General features: G+C 56.4%; 1 protein-coding gene across 11 annotated transcripts in view; it reads left to right on the forward strand.

Annotated features, from left to right (window-relative positions):
• TNS1 (tensin 1) overlaps positions 1-15573 on the forward strand; it is a 184503-nt gene that overhangs the window by 48481 nt on the left and 120449 nt on the right. The window contains exon 1 of one of the 11 annotated variants that reach the window (XM_029933870.1): positions 687-877. The exons of the other annotated variants lie outside the window; for them this stretch is intronic. The gene's annotated coding sequence lies outside the window, so the exon portion shown is untranslated. Of the gene's footprint in view, positions 1-686; positions 878-15573 lie in introns of those variants that run through there. 11 annotated transcript variants of the gene reach the window in all.

Below are 15573 nucleotides of genomic sequence, written 5' to 3' on the forward strand. Positions count from 1 at the left end.
TAATGAGTCCTTTGGTGTGTTTGTTTTATCACATTTCTGTCAGTGTTATTGTTTGATGCGTTTCAAAGAGAGCTGACGCATGCAATTCATTAACTAGAGTTCTCTTCGCATCACTTTTGAATATTAAGCCACAGATGCCTTAACTGAGCTGAGAGAAAAAAGCAGAGATGAAGAAAAAGCAGGCTCAGAAGTGAGATACTGGGTCTCCTGTCACAGAATGAGTTGGGATTGGCATAGAGCAGAGTCCTTTCCAAAAAATCGGGAGTGGCCATCATTCTGACTGTTGTCATTGTTATTACCATCTGACCAAACATCCTTCTCCACCCTGCAGCCCTTTGGCCATTTCTCCATGGCTCTGTTTCTTCCCTGGGGTCCTGGACCTCTTTGCTACCTGTCCCCTCTCCCCACTTCTGCCCCCAAGCCCTCTGATGCCTCCTTGCAGGTCCTTGGGAGGCTGCCAGGTGGTGGCTGAAGGAGGGGGGGCCCGCATTTCGGGGCCCCAGGCCTGCTCAGCCAGGAGCCAGGAGCCCGGAGCCGGAGCTGGCTGAGCGCTGCAGGGGTTAAAGGAGGCGGCCGGCGGGCTGCTGGCCAGCTCGGGGAAGGAGGCGGTGCGCTGCCGACCCGCCCACCGCCCGCCGGGGGAGGGAGCCGGGCGAGCAGCGCCCTGGCTCAGTTGCTCCCAGCAGTGGCCCTGGGACCAGCTCCGCTCCTGCGCCCGCTCCACCCGGACACAAGGCTTACTCACGCCCTCCTCCCGGCAGCCAGCTTACCAGCCTCTTGCCAGCCACAGCTGCTGCCCCGTCATTGCCCACTGCCTCTGTCCCAGACAGAGGGGCGCCCAGACACCCACCCACCCCGGGGCTCTTCTGTCAGAAAGGTGAGTGTGGGGTGTGTGTGTGTGTGTGTGTGTGTGTATTGGCCTGGCTTACTGATGCTGTCGGGACCACCCATCACATAGATTAGGGGAGGGGGATGTCAGCCCAGCTGGGCACCTGTCCCGGGGCTAGGCTAGTGCCCCCCCCCCCCCACTCCAGACCAACCTGTCAGTCCCCTGCCCTCATGTCAGCTTCTGGCAGGGTGTCTGGGTGCGGTTGTCCCCCATGCTGGGAGAGACCAGTCAGAAGGAGTTTTGTTTGCTGGGGAAGTTGTTGGTGTCAGTGGCTGCTGGAGACTGAGGGCAGCAGGGCGAGAGGGGGAGGTCGGGAGTGTTGGTCTCCCCTCCTCTACCTGCTGCCCATCCCAGGGCTGCCTCAGGAGGGGACCTCGTGATGGATGTGGCCATTTTTCTCTTCATTTCTTTCCCCACTACCCACTGGAGCCTGTTATCCTCAGGGCTCCTCCTGTTCCCACCTCTCATCTCCCAGAGGGCCGGCCAAGGCTGTGAGGGAGGGTCTAGTGGGCCTGGAAGGGTTCTCCCCCTTGTGCTCCCCTCTCCTCTGCTTGGGTCCCTGGGTACCCCGGGCACAGCCTGGCATGTGTGCCCCCTGTGCCCTCCCCCAACCGGCAGCTCTCATTCCCTCCTCACCCCTCTGGGCAGAAATGGCTAATCCAGGTGGTTAATGAACAGACACACGGGGCTGCTTCCCACCCCCCCTGCTTCCTCTCTTCCCACCCCTGTCTCCTCCTCTGACCCTCTGATGCCCTGCCTGCCACCCTTTCCCAAGTGGGGGAGTCCATGCAGAGCTAAACCTCAGTGTCTGGCCCCCACCTCCCAATTCAGGACCAGGGCCAGGACTGCCTGCCCAGATGTTTCTTGGCTGGCCACTGTCCTAGAAGAGGAAACTGGGAGGGGGTGACCGAGAGGTGGCCAGGAGAAGCCTGCTGCGCCCCCAAGCCGGGCTCCCTGCAGGGGTGGAATGGGGTTAGGGGGCTGGATGGGTGCCGGGTAAGGGAGGGCAGGACAAGCAGTTGTGGTGTGAGGCTCAGCGGAGGAACTGAAATCCAGGGTTCCGGAATCTTTGGGGACAGGGGGTTTCTCTTCTGGAAGCTGCAGAACTTCTTCCATGAGGCAGAATCAAAGCAGGGGGGTCAGGAGGGTGTGGGGGAGAACTCTCTTTCCTTGAATCTCCGCTGGGCCCCTTCCTGAAGCTGCCTGGGTGGGGTGGGGACCATTGTGGCTCAGACTTGGCCTTAAGTCGCTTCTAGCCCAGCCAGCTGGCGGTTCCTTCTGTCTCCCCCACCCTCACTCTCCCCCAGGACCTCAGAGCTGGTTATAGCTGAGCCCCCTTCTGCCCTGACCCCTCTGGCCCAGGGCTGATGGGGACCTGGGTCTGCATGGGGAGCTTGGTTGGGAGAGCTCTCACTAGGACCAGTGCTGGGATCCCCACTTGGGGAAGGTCTCAGCCAGTCTACGGGGACCCCCCAAGGTCCGGGAGCCAGGACTTTGCTTCAGAGCTGAGAATTAGGGGGTGGTGGAGGACATGCTGTGGGAATCTCCGCTTCCAGACCCCTACCTCTCCTTCCCTAACCTCTCAGTACTTCTCCTTCTTCCCACCGAGTCCCAGCTCAGAATCTCCTGTGGGGGATGCAGCCCCCAGAATCACAAACACCCCAGGGGCTGATGGCTGGGTAGGGCAGTGCTGGGTGGGGTGCAGGTGAGTTCAGAGCCAAGCTTGCTGTTCGATGGCCATCTTCTCCCCTCTGATACTGTAGCGGAAGACCTGGAGTTTGAGAATTCTCAGTGCCCTGTTAGTACTGAGGTAGGAACAGGAAGCAGAAAGGGAGAATGGATTATTGCTCAGTGAAGGAAGCTTGGCTCAGGTCTGTTGGAGGGTTTCTTAACAAGCCTGAGGGGTCAGCAGGAGAATGGGCTGCCTGGTTAGGTAGTGAGCCTCCCGTCCCGGAGAGAGTTCGGACAGCGGCTTGAAAACAGCTTGGAAGGATTCCTGAGTTGGGATGCGGTTAGGAGAGATGACCCTGAAGATCTCTTGGGAGACTGAGGTCCTGGGATTCTTGGAGTCCGGAATTCTCGGACACCCAGAATGGGGGAGCAGGAAGGCGGCAGCCTGTGGCCTGGGGCGTGGGCACTGCCTCCTCCTCCCTGCCAGTGCTTGGGGATCGGAGAGCCTGATGCTCTCCCCTCACACTCATTGCTCACTCTCCTGCCAGGTCTGCCCCAGCTGCTTCCTGCAAAGATTCTGAGTTTCTACCGATTCTTCCTGTCTTATTCTGAGCCTTGCCCCGCTGGTTAACCCCACAAGGGCCAGCATAGACCTGTGTGACATGTGGAATAGAGGGATGCCATAGACCCTGCCCTCTGCCCCCTGCACTTAGAGCCCATGCTCCCAGTGAAAGGGGCTAACTGGGGGCCAGCGTGTGAGGATTGGGGACAGGGGTGTGCTTTGAGGTTTGGCAGCTCCAGCCCCTGCCCAGTTTGTAACCTGTTAGCCCCACCCACGAGAAGGGGCCTCCCTAGCCTGCCTGGAGATGCAGTGTCAAGATCTGAGATGCAGAAAATCCCCGTGTTGGCTCTTACCTGAGCCTCAGTTTCCAAATTTGTGAAATAACACGGGGCTGTCAGGGAGCTTGAAGTGGTTTGTGTAAGTCACAGGGGGATTTCAAGGGAGGAGTGTGGGAGGAACAGGTCACGCACTCTCTCCACACCGCCTCTCCAGGCATGTTTCTCTCTGCTGTGGGTGCCAGGCTGCCAGAGGAGAGGCAGGGTGGGGTTGGAGACCCAGGTTTGGGAACCCCAAACCCTGGGAGGCTGGGCGTTTTCATGATGGGAATGTCAAGGTGGGCTTTTGGGAGAGGCTCAGGACCCACCTGGGCTCCGTCCTTCCCGTCCCAGCCTGCCTCTCCGCACAACCCCTGTGACTCCTTTTCTCGTTAGTGGAGATAGTGAAGGAGTAGGGTCTGAGGTCAGCCTGGCCAACCCTTTGCCCCAAGGCCGTCCTGGCTCGCCTGAGGATGAAGTCCTTTTCAAGTGTCCAACTGTAGTCCTTTGTCTCGAGCTGGGACTAGATGAGGCTGCTTAATTAGGACACCCTTTGCTCTGGTCTGACAGAGACCCAATAGAGGGGCAGGAAGGTGTGATGCTGAGCAGGCCCTCGAGCCTAGAGAAGTCATGGTTAGAGCTGCCATGGATGGCAAAGGCCTGCAGCTGCAGGCCATTCTGGCTTCTTGGCTTATTTCTGGGGCCATGGGTTCTTACCCCAGAAAAGGAAACTGAGGTCTAGCTTAGGAATGTGTATTGGAGGGGGGCAGAGGAAAGCCCTCCCAGTCACTGGCCTCTGGAAAAAGCAAGTGGGTGGGGTGCTGGGGGAGGGAGAGAGGTTTACGGAGACTGGAGGGACTCTTGTCCCCAGTGCTGTATCCCCATGGCCCTGACTCTTAGCTCTCAAAGCCATTAGGCACACAGAGGCGTGGGCACCAGTGAGCCGGAACGAGAGTAGTGGGGTGGCAGGGCTGCCAGCCTTGTGGGCCATGCCCACCTCCCTGGGTGCCCTACTCCATTATGCAAGGTCACACCTGGCCCTCTTCTCCTTCCTTTGCTCAAATTGCCTGAAGCACTTTCCCAAGAGGGGAGGTGGCAGGAGGTGCAGCTGGGTCCCTTACTGCCTCCACCCTGGTTCGTGACCTTGGCCATCTTCCTATTTGTCCACACCTTGGTTTCCCTCTGGGAGATGGTTGGTCTCCATGGAGTTGGAGCTTGGTGGGGTAGGGTGGGGTGGTCGGAGGGGGCGGGCAGCCAATCCCTGGCACGGCCTCTTCCAGAGCTAGTCTGGGCTCTGTAATCCCTGCCTTTTTAGGGCTGGAGGTTTGTAGCTGGGGCCTGAGTGTTTCCAGAGGCAGGAGGGACTAGAAGCAGGAGGGACTAGCCGTGGAGGGAGGGTGTGGTCCCGGGGAGCCGAGGAGCAATGAGGGGTGACAGTGGTGTCTGAGCGGAGTCCTGTCCTGACACTATGGTGAGAGGGATTCCCTGTTAGAGGTCCAGTTTCCCCAGAAGCCTTCCTAAGCCTTCTCCAGCAGAGTATGGGACCTCTCAGTTTTCCCCTTTGCTCCCTGGTGATCCTTGCTGTGCCCCAGGGGCAGAGGATGGTTTAGACGGGGCCTGAGTTCGTTCAGAGGTCTAGAGTGAGGCAGAAAAGGTGACTCTGAAGGCCAGACTGCTGGGGCTCAGCTGAAGACAACCCTATTCACTGACTGTGTGGCTTTGGCAAGTGACTGAACCTCTCTGAGCCTCAATTTCCTCATCTGCAATGTGGGATCATAATTGTACCTGTTTCATGGTGTGGTTGTGAGTATCAAATGGGGTTAGTTGATTGGAAACACTTTGAGCAGTGCCTGGCACATAGTACGTGATCAGTAAATGTTGGTAATTGTTATAACTGGTTGTCGTGGTGGTACTGGTGTCTCTCCAGGGGCTCAGTTGGCTTTTTTCTCTCTCTCATGGTTGTTCCATTCCTAAGACGGGAGCTTTATGGGACCAGAGGGTGGAGGAGATGGTGGCATCATTTTCCCTCGAGGGATCCTAGCATCTGAGCTTGGAGAAGAGATTCACTCTGACCTCTGTCTCTTTCACTGGGAGTGTGGGAAGTCGGGGAGCTAAGGGGACCTCCTGAGGCCCTGGCTGCCCAGGGGAGCCAATGCCGAGCTGTGTTTATGGAGGACTCTGAGAAAGTTGCCATCACTGTAAACAAGATGCATTATTATAAACCAGGCCAAGCTCCCCTCCTTGGATCCTGTCCCATCCCTTGATGAGAGTCACTGAATCAGAGACTCCCAGGCCTGGCAAGAATGTGTCTGGCCTGGCCTCCAGGCAGGCTACTCTTGACCATGGGCTCTACCCATGGGGGTGGGGTCTGTATTATAAAGCAGGATCCCCAAATAACTGCTGCAAGTTGCTGTATCGTATATCCCCTAGGTCTCTCGAAAGTCTAACCTCCATCCCTCTTGCTGCAACTTTAGTTCAGTCCTTTGTTGGCGGGAGGTGGGGGAGAACCATGCCCTTTGGGGTCTTTCCTGCATGCGGCATAGCTGGGAGCTTTGAACCTGTGGTAAGGGCGGGTCCTGGCTGCACTCCCTCTTCCTCCCAGGCTCTTGCCTCTCTGGAGTCCTCCACCTTCTGGTGACTATGACATTCCTCATTAGCAGGGGTCAGCCAAGCTGCACTCTCCCCCCAGCCCTGGTTCCCACCCAGGAGGCTGGGGTTGCTCCAGGTCAGGGGGTGAGCTCTATTTCCGGACCCCTGGCCCGCCCAGTTGCAGCTGCAAAAGGCATTAAACATTTTTTTGGAGAAAGAATGGGCTTGGGTTGATGATGATGACAGCTGGGGAAGGTTCCTGAGCTCAACAGGGCCCTATCTCGCTTCCCCACCTCAGCCCCTGCTCACCTCTGCTCCATTTCTAGGCCATTGCTCCTTTAGAGGAGGGGCTTGCCTTTGGCTCTTGACCTTGACCAGATCTGAGCAATCAACTGGTCTGCAACAGTCCTTCACCACAAGCAGTCTGTGGGTTAGGCCGTGGTTGGGGCTCGGTTGGGGGTCAAGGGGTGGGCAGAGGGTTCAAGGGGAAGCATAAGAGAGCTCCAGGGCATGGGGAGAACAGTGCTCTGGCTCTGTCCCTGAACTCTGGAAGTGTCCCTTCCCTCCATGGGCCTGGGATCCTCACCTGTCAGATGAAGGGCTAGGGAGGTACAGGGCTGGAAGAGTCCATCTCCCTGGCTGACTTTCCTTTTGTCCCAGGCTGCGAACTTCACCTTGGATTGACCTTGCTTCCCTCCTGCCCTGCCCCCACCTCTGGCAATCACAGGCAGGAAGTCCTGCTGATTAGGGCCCTAATCACCGGCTGAGACTCCCAGAAACAGTAGAGCTGGTGGAGCAGCTAAGGGCAGGCAGAGGACCGCAGGGAGAAGCCCTCACCCAGGGATAGAAGCTGGGTGTTCGGCTGTCATGGGGGGCACTTGATGCCTGCTCGAGACTGGGGGTCGGCTTCTTGGGTGGGGGCAGAGCCAGGGCACCCACAGTGGAGGCTGGGTGGCAGTGGCTGAATCCGACCAGGCACACGAGGCCCCTGATTATTCACTTGAAAGCTGTTTTTGGGCACTGATCCTTTGCCAGGCAAGGTGCCAGTGATATGGGGCTGGAAAGGCCAGGGGCACAGGGTCTAGTAGGAGACAAAGAAGATAGATGGACAGCTTCTGCCAAATGCAGAGGGAGTGTCAAGCAGGAAGCGGTGTATGTGAGCTGGTGGAGGGGGGAGAGCTTTGGAGAAGAGGTGCCACTTGAGGTGGGTTTTGAAGGTTGAAAAGGAGTTCTGCAGGAAGCAGAAGGGACAAAGACTTCTTCAGGCACAGGGAAAAGGCATGCATAAAGGCAGAGTGGCACACAGGTCATAGTGCATAAAATAATGGCTCCAGGCCCGTGTTAGACTCCAACACCCTGGAAGGTCCTTCCCAGCTCTGTTGCTTATGAGCTGTGTGACCTTGGGTTGAACCTCAGTGTCTACATCTGTAAAATGGGGTTTATATTCGAACCTTCTAGAATCATGGTGGGGACAAAATGAGATTGTATCTATGAAGCACCCAGTTCAGTGCCTGGCACAGGATATGCCCTCAGTAAGTGGTGTGTGTAGGAAAGCCTGGCTTTGTGAGGGAGCCTGTAGGTATTGCTTGGGGTCTGGCCATGGGGGATTTTCTGAGCCAGGTTAACAAGGGAGTGGCAGAGGGCTTTCATGTGGGTGAAGTGTGAGGAAACTGTTCTTTTGGAAGGTGATTTGGGCAGCTGTGAAGGTTGTACTGGCCAGGGAGATTGGGGGGCAGGCCATAAGCCATGGCCCTTGGAGCCCTTTGTTCAAATTTCTTCACCCCAAGTTGGGAAATCCTCTCCTGAATCACTTCACCTCTCTGGGCTCCCTTCCCATGTGCTGCCCTCCTCTCCTGAATCAGGAGGCCAAGGAGGCACTGAAATCTTCCTGGGAGATCCTTCAGGCCAGAAGAGAGCCCTCCTTGGCAAGGCTTCACACACAAGACTGGCACGGATGGATCGTAGCAGGTGGGAGTGAGGCTAGACCGCAGGCAGCTCGCGTTTCTAAGGAATCCAGAAGCTCCTTTGGAGGGCATCCTTCACCATCTGCCTGGCACACAGTAGGCCCTCACTATTTGTTGAATGAATGAACAAACAGGAGTGTCCTCGAGTTAGGGAGAAAAAAGTGGCTCTGAAGAGGAAGTGGCCTAGTAAGTGCCTGTACAGGGGCTGCCTGTTCAGAGCCACGAAGATGGCTGAGTGTCGCCAAGGCCAGTGTGACTGCAGGAGTTCAATGACTGTGTGGATGAGGAAGCAGGGATTTCAGGAGCTTTAACTTGGAGCGGGGTCCTATCATGAGGTACTGTGGCAATGGGGGGTCAAGATCAGATGCTGCAGCCACACTGTCTGGGTTTCAGTCTTGACCCCACCTCTTGCAGGCTGTGGGACTGCGATCACTGCTTTAATTTACTCATCTGTCAAAGTGGGAAATAAATAGAACCATGTCCAGTGTGTAAGCCGTGTCATGTGACCCTTGGTTATCGTTACTATCATTGTTATTACTTGTGTTGGTGTAGAGGGAGAGCGGCAGGCAGGGGCTTCTCGGAGTGGGAGGGAGAGCACAGGAGACAGACGAGGCCCCCCAGTGCCTCGTGAGCTTCGAAGTCTCCTCTAGGCCTTGTGAGCTGCCTGGGACGCCACGCAGGGGGCTGTGTCTGTTGTGGCCATCTGGGCCGAGCTGGGCGTGGGAGCGGAGACTGCATCCAGCCTGGATTCCAGGCTGGAGCTCTGGGAGACCAGGGGTGAGCTGGGGCGAGGGGCAGGGGGAGAAGAGGTGAGTAGAGAGGAGGCCGGGACTCTCCCAAGTCCCCAGCTGGGACCCCAGGAATTCCTCCCATCGTCTGCTGCCAGAGGGCCTGGCCTTTATTGTGCATGGCCTCTGGAAGGCCTGTGGTCTTTCTTCCCATCTGCTGGGAAGACTGTTCTTGGTACCCCTTCACCGCTGGGCAGTGACTGCTGCCCCCCAATCGCTGTTTGATGGCAACCCCTTCCTTTCTTCTCTCCTCATCTCGGCTTCAGCTCTCCCAGTTCCAGTGCTTCGGGACGAGCAGCTGCTTGGCAGCGGGCAGGGGTGAGGGTGGGCTTTCGGGGCCTGGCCCATGACTTGCAGTGCAGTGGAGGGACTGGTGGTGGGGGTGGGGTGGTGGTGGTGGTCAGGCGGCCCGTTTCCGGTCCCTCTTTGGCACTGTGTGACCTTGGGCAAATCAGGTCCCCTCTCTGGCTTGTTTCCTCATTTGTAAGATGAGAGCTTAGCCTTAGGAGAGTTCTCAAAGCAGTGCTGAAATCCTGCATGTGCGTGGATCTTTCTGAGCAGAGAGGCTCTTCCTCTTGGGGCTGCTGCAAGAGCCATCCAGCATGGACGTGGGTGTCCTGGAAACTCCTCAGGCATCTGCTGGGAAGCCAGCTGAGATGCTGGGAAGGTCCCTTCCAGCCCTGGGATTGGAAGGTTCTTTGCCCAGTGACCACTCCTCCAGGCAGCTCCATTTCTTGGAACAGAGTGGAGGGTAACAGCTGTCAGGGTTGAGGGGGCCAGAGTCTCCAGGGTTCCATCCCAGTGACTCAGGTGGAGATGCGCTGGCAGGATTGGAACTAGTGACGCGAGGGGGGGAACCCGCCAGATCCACTGGCTTCCCTTGGCCCCTCTCAGAGAATAGAGTGGGAGTTAGTGATGTGCTGGGGGGCAGGGTGCAGAGAAGGGTATGAGTAACAGTTACGGGTGAGTAATGGCCCAGTGTCTCTGCTGGGCAGGTGGCTCCTAGTCTGCAGAGCTGTCTGGGGCTCTGGAAATGCTCCCGGGAGGCCCAGCCACTGAGTCACTTGGGAGCTGGGGGTCCAAGATGGCATGCCCACCCCTCCCTTTGCTTCTCCGTGCCCTTCTGCATTAGCTCCTCCTCCCAGCTATACTGCCACACCTTCTAGGTCCCATGGCTGCCCTGTCTTGTCTTCAAAGCACTCTGGTGACTTGGATGGCACGTCGGAGGGTAGATTTCACAGTCTGGCTATGCTGGGTCCAAGTTCCAGCCCCACTGTTCATAGCCGTGTGGCTTTGGGCACCTTACTTTTCTCACCGAGCTCCTGGGGCCTCATATGGGAAAAGGGAGATGTGTCTACTGTCACACTGTTGAAAGAATTAAATGTGGTACCACGTCCGCAGCACAGAGTACATTCTATGTATTCAGATACTGGGGCTGTCAGCCAAGGCCGAAGCTCTGTTTTTTGCTCCTCCTCACCACCCTCACCCCTAAAATTCCAGCTCCCATGCTTTATTCCATGATTTTCGTGATGTTTATCCTCCTATCAGATCTGCCCCCTGGTTAGTACGCTTGCTCTCCTGTTTCTGTCCCCTCCTACCCAGCTTCCATTGTGTGCCTTGCTATTCACTCACCTGCTCTTCCAGAAGGATGAGCAGGAAGCAGGTAATGGGGAGAGTCCAGAGGGATCTGCTGCTGGCCTTGCCACAGTGGATGGGCTGGCTCCTGTGGGCACGGTGAAACAACACCCTCTGAGATCTGGGTGGGTATTCGGACTTGAACCCTCCCCACCACCCACCTCTGCTGGTTATGCTCTCCCCTCTTCCAAGCTGCCCACATGGGTTGTTCTGCCACTGGCTTCCTCAGATCAGCTGTGCTCTGGGACCAGGCCTCCCGCCTGTGGGTGTGCCTGTGGGGCTGTTGTCTTCCTGCTGGTGCAGCTCTGCTCCGGGTGGGGCCTGGAGCACCAGGGAGTGACTTTGCATCTGGACCTGGCAGCGGGCTGCAGGGCTGTGTGTGCACTCAGGGCGTGTGGAGTGTGTGTATGTGCATCAGCAGTGTCTCTGGGCCACTGGGTCTGTAGCCCATGTGAGCCCCCTCTCCTGTCTGTTTAAACCCCGCCCCCCCTGCATTTTCTGAACCCGGTAGAGGCAGGCCTTCTGCTGCCCCTCCCTGCAGCACCTCTTCCTCCAGACCTGGTTTCAGATGTGTGCATCTCTGAGGTTCTCCTGGAGAACAAGGAAGCAGGGGGGTGGATATGCGTCAGATGGAGCCAAACAATGCTGGTGACAGCCAGGCCTCCGCTGGCCTTCGGTGCTGGCTTCGCTTCAAGCCTCTGCTGCCTGGCCTGGCTGCTAATTGGGAGCGAGAGGGGGCTTCCTGTGCTTTGGCCACAGATGGATTTAAAGGAACAACATAGGGCTGGGCGCCCGACCCTTGGGATTCCTGCTTCCGGGGCTCCTGGTGCCGCTCATCGGAGCAGATGGGGTTCCAGCACACCAGCCCTTGACATGTGCTAATTGTGTGGAACCGACACATGAACTCCTGTCGCTGCCATCTGGGGCCCAGGAGTTTCCTACATGAATACGTTTCCAGAAGCCTAGGCCAGAGTTGAAATCTCAGGGGGGGAAAGGTGGATTTTTTGTGTTGTTGTTGTTTTTTGGATGGGAATTTTTGCGTTGTATTCTACTGTCCCCATCTCTGACTTCTGGTGGACGTGACCTTGTAAATCAACAATCATCCCATCTGTTCCTCGGTTTCTTCTTCTGTGAGGGTGTAAGAGCAGAGCCTACCTCACAGGGTTGAAGTGACAATTTGAAGTCGGGATGTATGCAGTGCTCAGAATAGGGTGCCGTGCTCTGTAAATGAAGACGTTGAGGGATGGAGAGGAGCCATAATAATAGCAACCGACTCACTAGAAGGGGACTGATGTTTGTCAAGTGGGTGTTGTGGTCCAGGAGTCTATAATCGTGTCGGCTCAGTCAAATTTATTGAGTTGCACCCTGCAAAGTAGGTCTCCTTACGCCCATTTTACAGTTGCAGGGAGCTTCAGTAAGTGGTGTTCTGTGACAAAGTCCATTGAGAGCCATGCCTGACTCCAGTCCAGTGCTTTTTCTGTCCTGCTTTCTGCCCTTTGGTTGGAAACTCATGGTCTCTCAATGTGTTGAGGAATTTGGAAATAAAGACCTGCCAACAGAAGGTGTTATGTCTGATCTTCCACAACTGGACCTGCTCCCAGCTACCCATTCCTTGGTTCGAGTCAGAGCAGTCTGGAGTCAGGCGGTGAGACAGAATGACCTTTAGGGGTCCAGGGGACGGAAGAGCCACAGAGGGGCTTTGAGGATGTAGAATTTTCTCCTGGGCACTATGGGGTTGGGTTTCTTTTCACCTCGTTTTTTCTTTTGGCTTCCCTGAATCTTTCAAAAAGAAAGTACTTTGGGACGCCTGGGTGGCTCAGTTGGTTGAGTGTCTGGCTTCGGCTCAGGTCATGATCTCACGGTTCGTGGGTTCAAGCAAGCCCTGTGTTGGGCTCTGTGCTGACAGCTAGCTCAGAGCCTGTAGCCTACTTCGGATTTTGTGTCTCCCTCTCTCTCTGACCCTCCCCTGATCCCACTCTGTCTCTCAAAAATAAATAAAAAACATAAAAAAAAAACAAAAAGGAAGTACTTTTAGGTGAGAGGGGCAAGACCCAAGGTGGGAGGGGCTTCCTGATTGTCTGCAGCATAGGGTAATTTAGGGAGCCTGAAGAACCAACACAAATTTTCTTCAAACATGGGTTTTTGTTTGTTTTTTTTACATGTTGGTGTTTCTGAAATTGGTGTGCCTCTTGCAGTTGAAGTGTACGTGTTGGGTGCATTTCCCCCCTCAAAAGCTGTTACCCCAGACAACCCATTGCATCTTGGAGATTAGGGAACAGGGGAGCAAAGACCTACATTTTGCGAGGCGCTGAGCAGCTGTGGAAGGCAAAGAGGCCAAGAGGTCCCTGTCCTGGCCCCAGTGCAGATGCTGGTCTAGTTGAAGAAGGCCAAGGGAGTCTTTGGTGTTTGTATGGGTCCCAGTGTGGCCCCTAGCCCCAAGGTTCTCAGTTTGTGGCCTGGCTGTGGCCAGCCTCTCCCCCACTACCCTCTTCCCTTCAGCCTCTTCTGCCTTGTCCAAGAGCTGCTGGTGCGCTTCCCAGCAGTCCCCAAGCCCTTTGACTCTGTGGGTTTCCCCCTTGCTCTTAGATATTTTTCCCATGCGTCCTTCCTGCCTTACTGTTCTGGCACAGTTAAGGGTCAAAGACTTTTGTCCCTTAGAGTTCTCATCTGGGGACAGAAACCCTCAGTGGGGAGTGAGGGGGGTTGGGTGGGCAGTCTCCCTCTGGGCGTAATTTCTGGAAAAACAGATGGGTTTAAATCCCAGTGAGATAATAGCCCTCTTCATACCTTCATTATAGCAGTTACTGGGCTCTTTTATAATTCTCTGTTTACAGAGACTTGGGACCCTCCTGTAGGTCCCAAGATCCCCTCCTGGGCCAGGCCATTCTTATTCATCTCTCTGTTCCGCTAGCTGGGATCCTGGCACCGAGGGCCCTCTTCAGTATAGTTGAGTGAATGCATGATCTTGCTTTCCATGCTCGTCACCCCCATTCCTGTCTTGCCCCCCATTCTACTGAAACCTTCACCACAGACCACAGCCCTTCCCTTGACCAGACTCTTCTAGGAACTTCCTAGAAGCTGTCTTCTGTGGATCGGCCATGGCACCCCACCCCTTCCTTCAGAGTCAATGGCCCCTCTCCAGGAGGGGAAGAAGGGCTGGGGTTTTCCCTGGTCTTTGGATCTCAGGAGAAGGCAGCTCTGAAGTCTACATTTCCAACTGCTATTGACACTTTCACTTATATCACAGAGGCCCTGCTTCCTCTGAGTCCTCCAGGCTGGGCCCCTCAGTGGTATCGGGCTTCTGCATCTTCTCATGTCTCCTGGGAGCTCTTTTGGTAGGCTCTCTGCTCTGCTCCTGGCCCTGGCTCAGTGCCAGACTCACTTTGGTGGCAGCAGCCTATTTTAGGTTGGACATCTGGCCTCCAGCCCTGCCCCTCACCTGGACCCTCTCTCAGTGGCTCTTGAGGCATTGGGCTGCTCCAGAGCCCTGGACATTTATCTCAGTCCCATCCCCCAGGCCTTGCATGGCGTGCCCTCTTTGACCTGCTTCTGGGGCCCAGCTGAATGGTCTCCTCTCTGTTTGCCCACCTCTGTCGTCCCCCCCCCCCGCCTGGTTCCCCCACCTCAGAGGCCATGTCCTCCATGAAAGTCTTGCTGTGGCCCCTGACTGGGCAAGATGGTGTGGTGCGGGGCAGAGCTGAGGCTTGGGACCTTGGGTGAAGCATATGACCTCTTGGAGCCTCATCTGGGAAATGGGCTGATAACCCCTAGTACCTCAGAGTGTAGTAGATGGAACAGAACTGGACTTGAATGGGGGTTTCTTTGGCTGGAACAAGAGCTTTGAGGCAGAGAGGTGGGGAATGGGGACTGAAAGAGAGGCCCAGCCAGGTCCCCGAGGACTGTGAGGACCATATTAGGGCATTTGGACTCTATCCCTTGGATCCGGGAAGGACTTCAGGCAGGGGAGTGGCAGGACTGGATGCACATTTTAGAAATAGTTCCCTGGCTGCCGAGTGGGGAATAGGTTAGAGGGGCAAGACCGAAGGCAGAAACCTGAGTTAGGAGGCTCTTGCAATAATCTCTGTGGTTAAGGGGACTGGAGGGTAGGGTGGCTTGGAGAGATATTTGGGCAGAAGAATTATCCGGGCTTGGTGGGAGGGAAGGGGAGGAGGAGTCAAAGCGGCCACTCAGGTTTCTGGCTTAACAACGTTGGGTGGTTGGGGGGAGTGGGGTGGTTGTCAGTGCCAAACAAGAGAGCAGCGGGGTGGAGGCAAGGTGGAAGGAGGGCTGTGAGTCCAGTGTGCTGACCAGTGTCAAGCCCCGGTCCCACCCTGCTGTGCCCTCTTAGCTCTGCTGGTGCATTCCTGTGGCCCCGTGTGTTCCACCCTTGTCTTGTGGCTATTGCTCAGCCCCTCTCGGACCCCTGGCTTACTCTTGGGTGCTCCCAAGGGCCTGGCACGTAGTAGGTGCTCAGTAAAGGTTTGCTCACCTCGACTTCTCTGAGTCCCCTGGTCACTGGGCTTTCATCGTAGGAAGGCTGGCCTGGTTGCAACCTCAGCCGTCCTGGACTCACACTAATTGTGGGTGTGGGTAAGGGGGCCCCAGAGCTGGGGTCCTAGCCGGGGTTCAAGGCGGGGGCAGATCTTCCAAGAAAATGCTCTGCAACCAGGCGGGCCTCCAGCATGGGCTGATCTGGGTGCTGTCTCATGCCAACTTCCAGAAGGGCTCTGCAGGGGACCAGCTTCAGTAGGCGGGGCCTGCCGGCTACACATATGCTCTGCTGGGTCCACCACACCCCCTTTCCTGTGACTGGGACCTTCTGGCCAGGCACAAGGAGGGCACACCCAGCTCTCCCCCTCTGTAGGGCTGGGCTTCACAGGCCAGGCTGCTGTGTGTGGGTGTGGCTAACAGGTCAGGGAGGTGTTGGTCTGGAGAGAAACTTCCATGTCTGGAGAGCCCTCTCTTGACTATGTTACCAGACCTGGAGACTGGTGGTGGGCTGGGCGGCCAGTGTGTGGTGCCCGAGGAGAAGGTCCCCAGACAAGAGGGTGGACCAGGGAGAAGGGCTGCTTCTGGAGCTTGGGGAGTGGGTTGACTGGGTCAATGGTTCAAGAGGTATATGACCCAGGAGGATCTGGGGGAAGGCGTGGGGACAGGAGTC

Source organism: Suricata suricatta, chromosome 3, assembly GCF_006229205.1.
Source record: "Suricata suricatta isolate VVHF042 chromosome 3, meerkat_22Aug2017_6uvM2_HiC, whole genome shotgun sequence".
NCBI lineage: Eukaryota > Metazoa > Chordata > Mammalia > Carnivora > Herpestidae > Suricata > Suricata suricatta.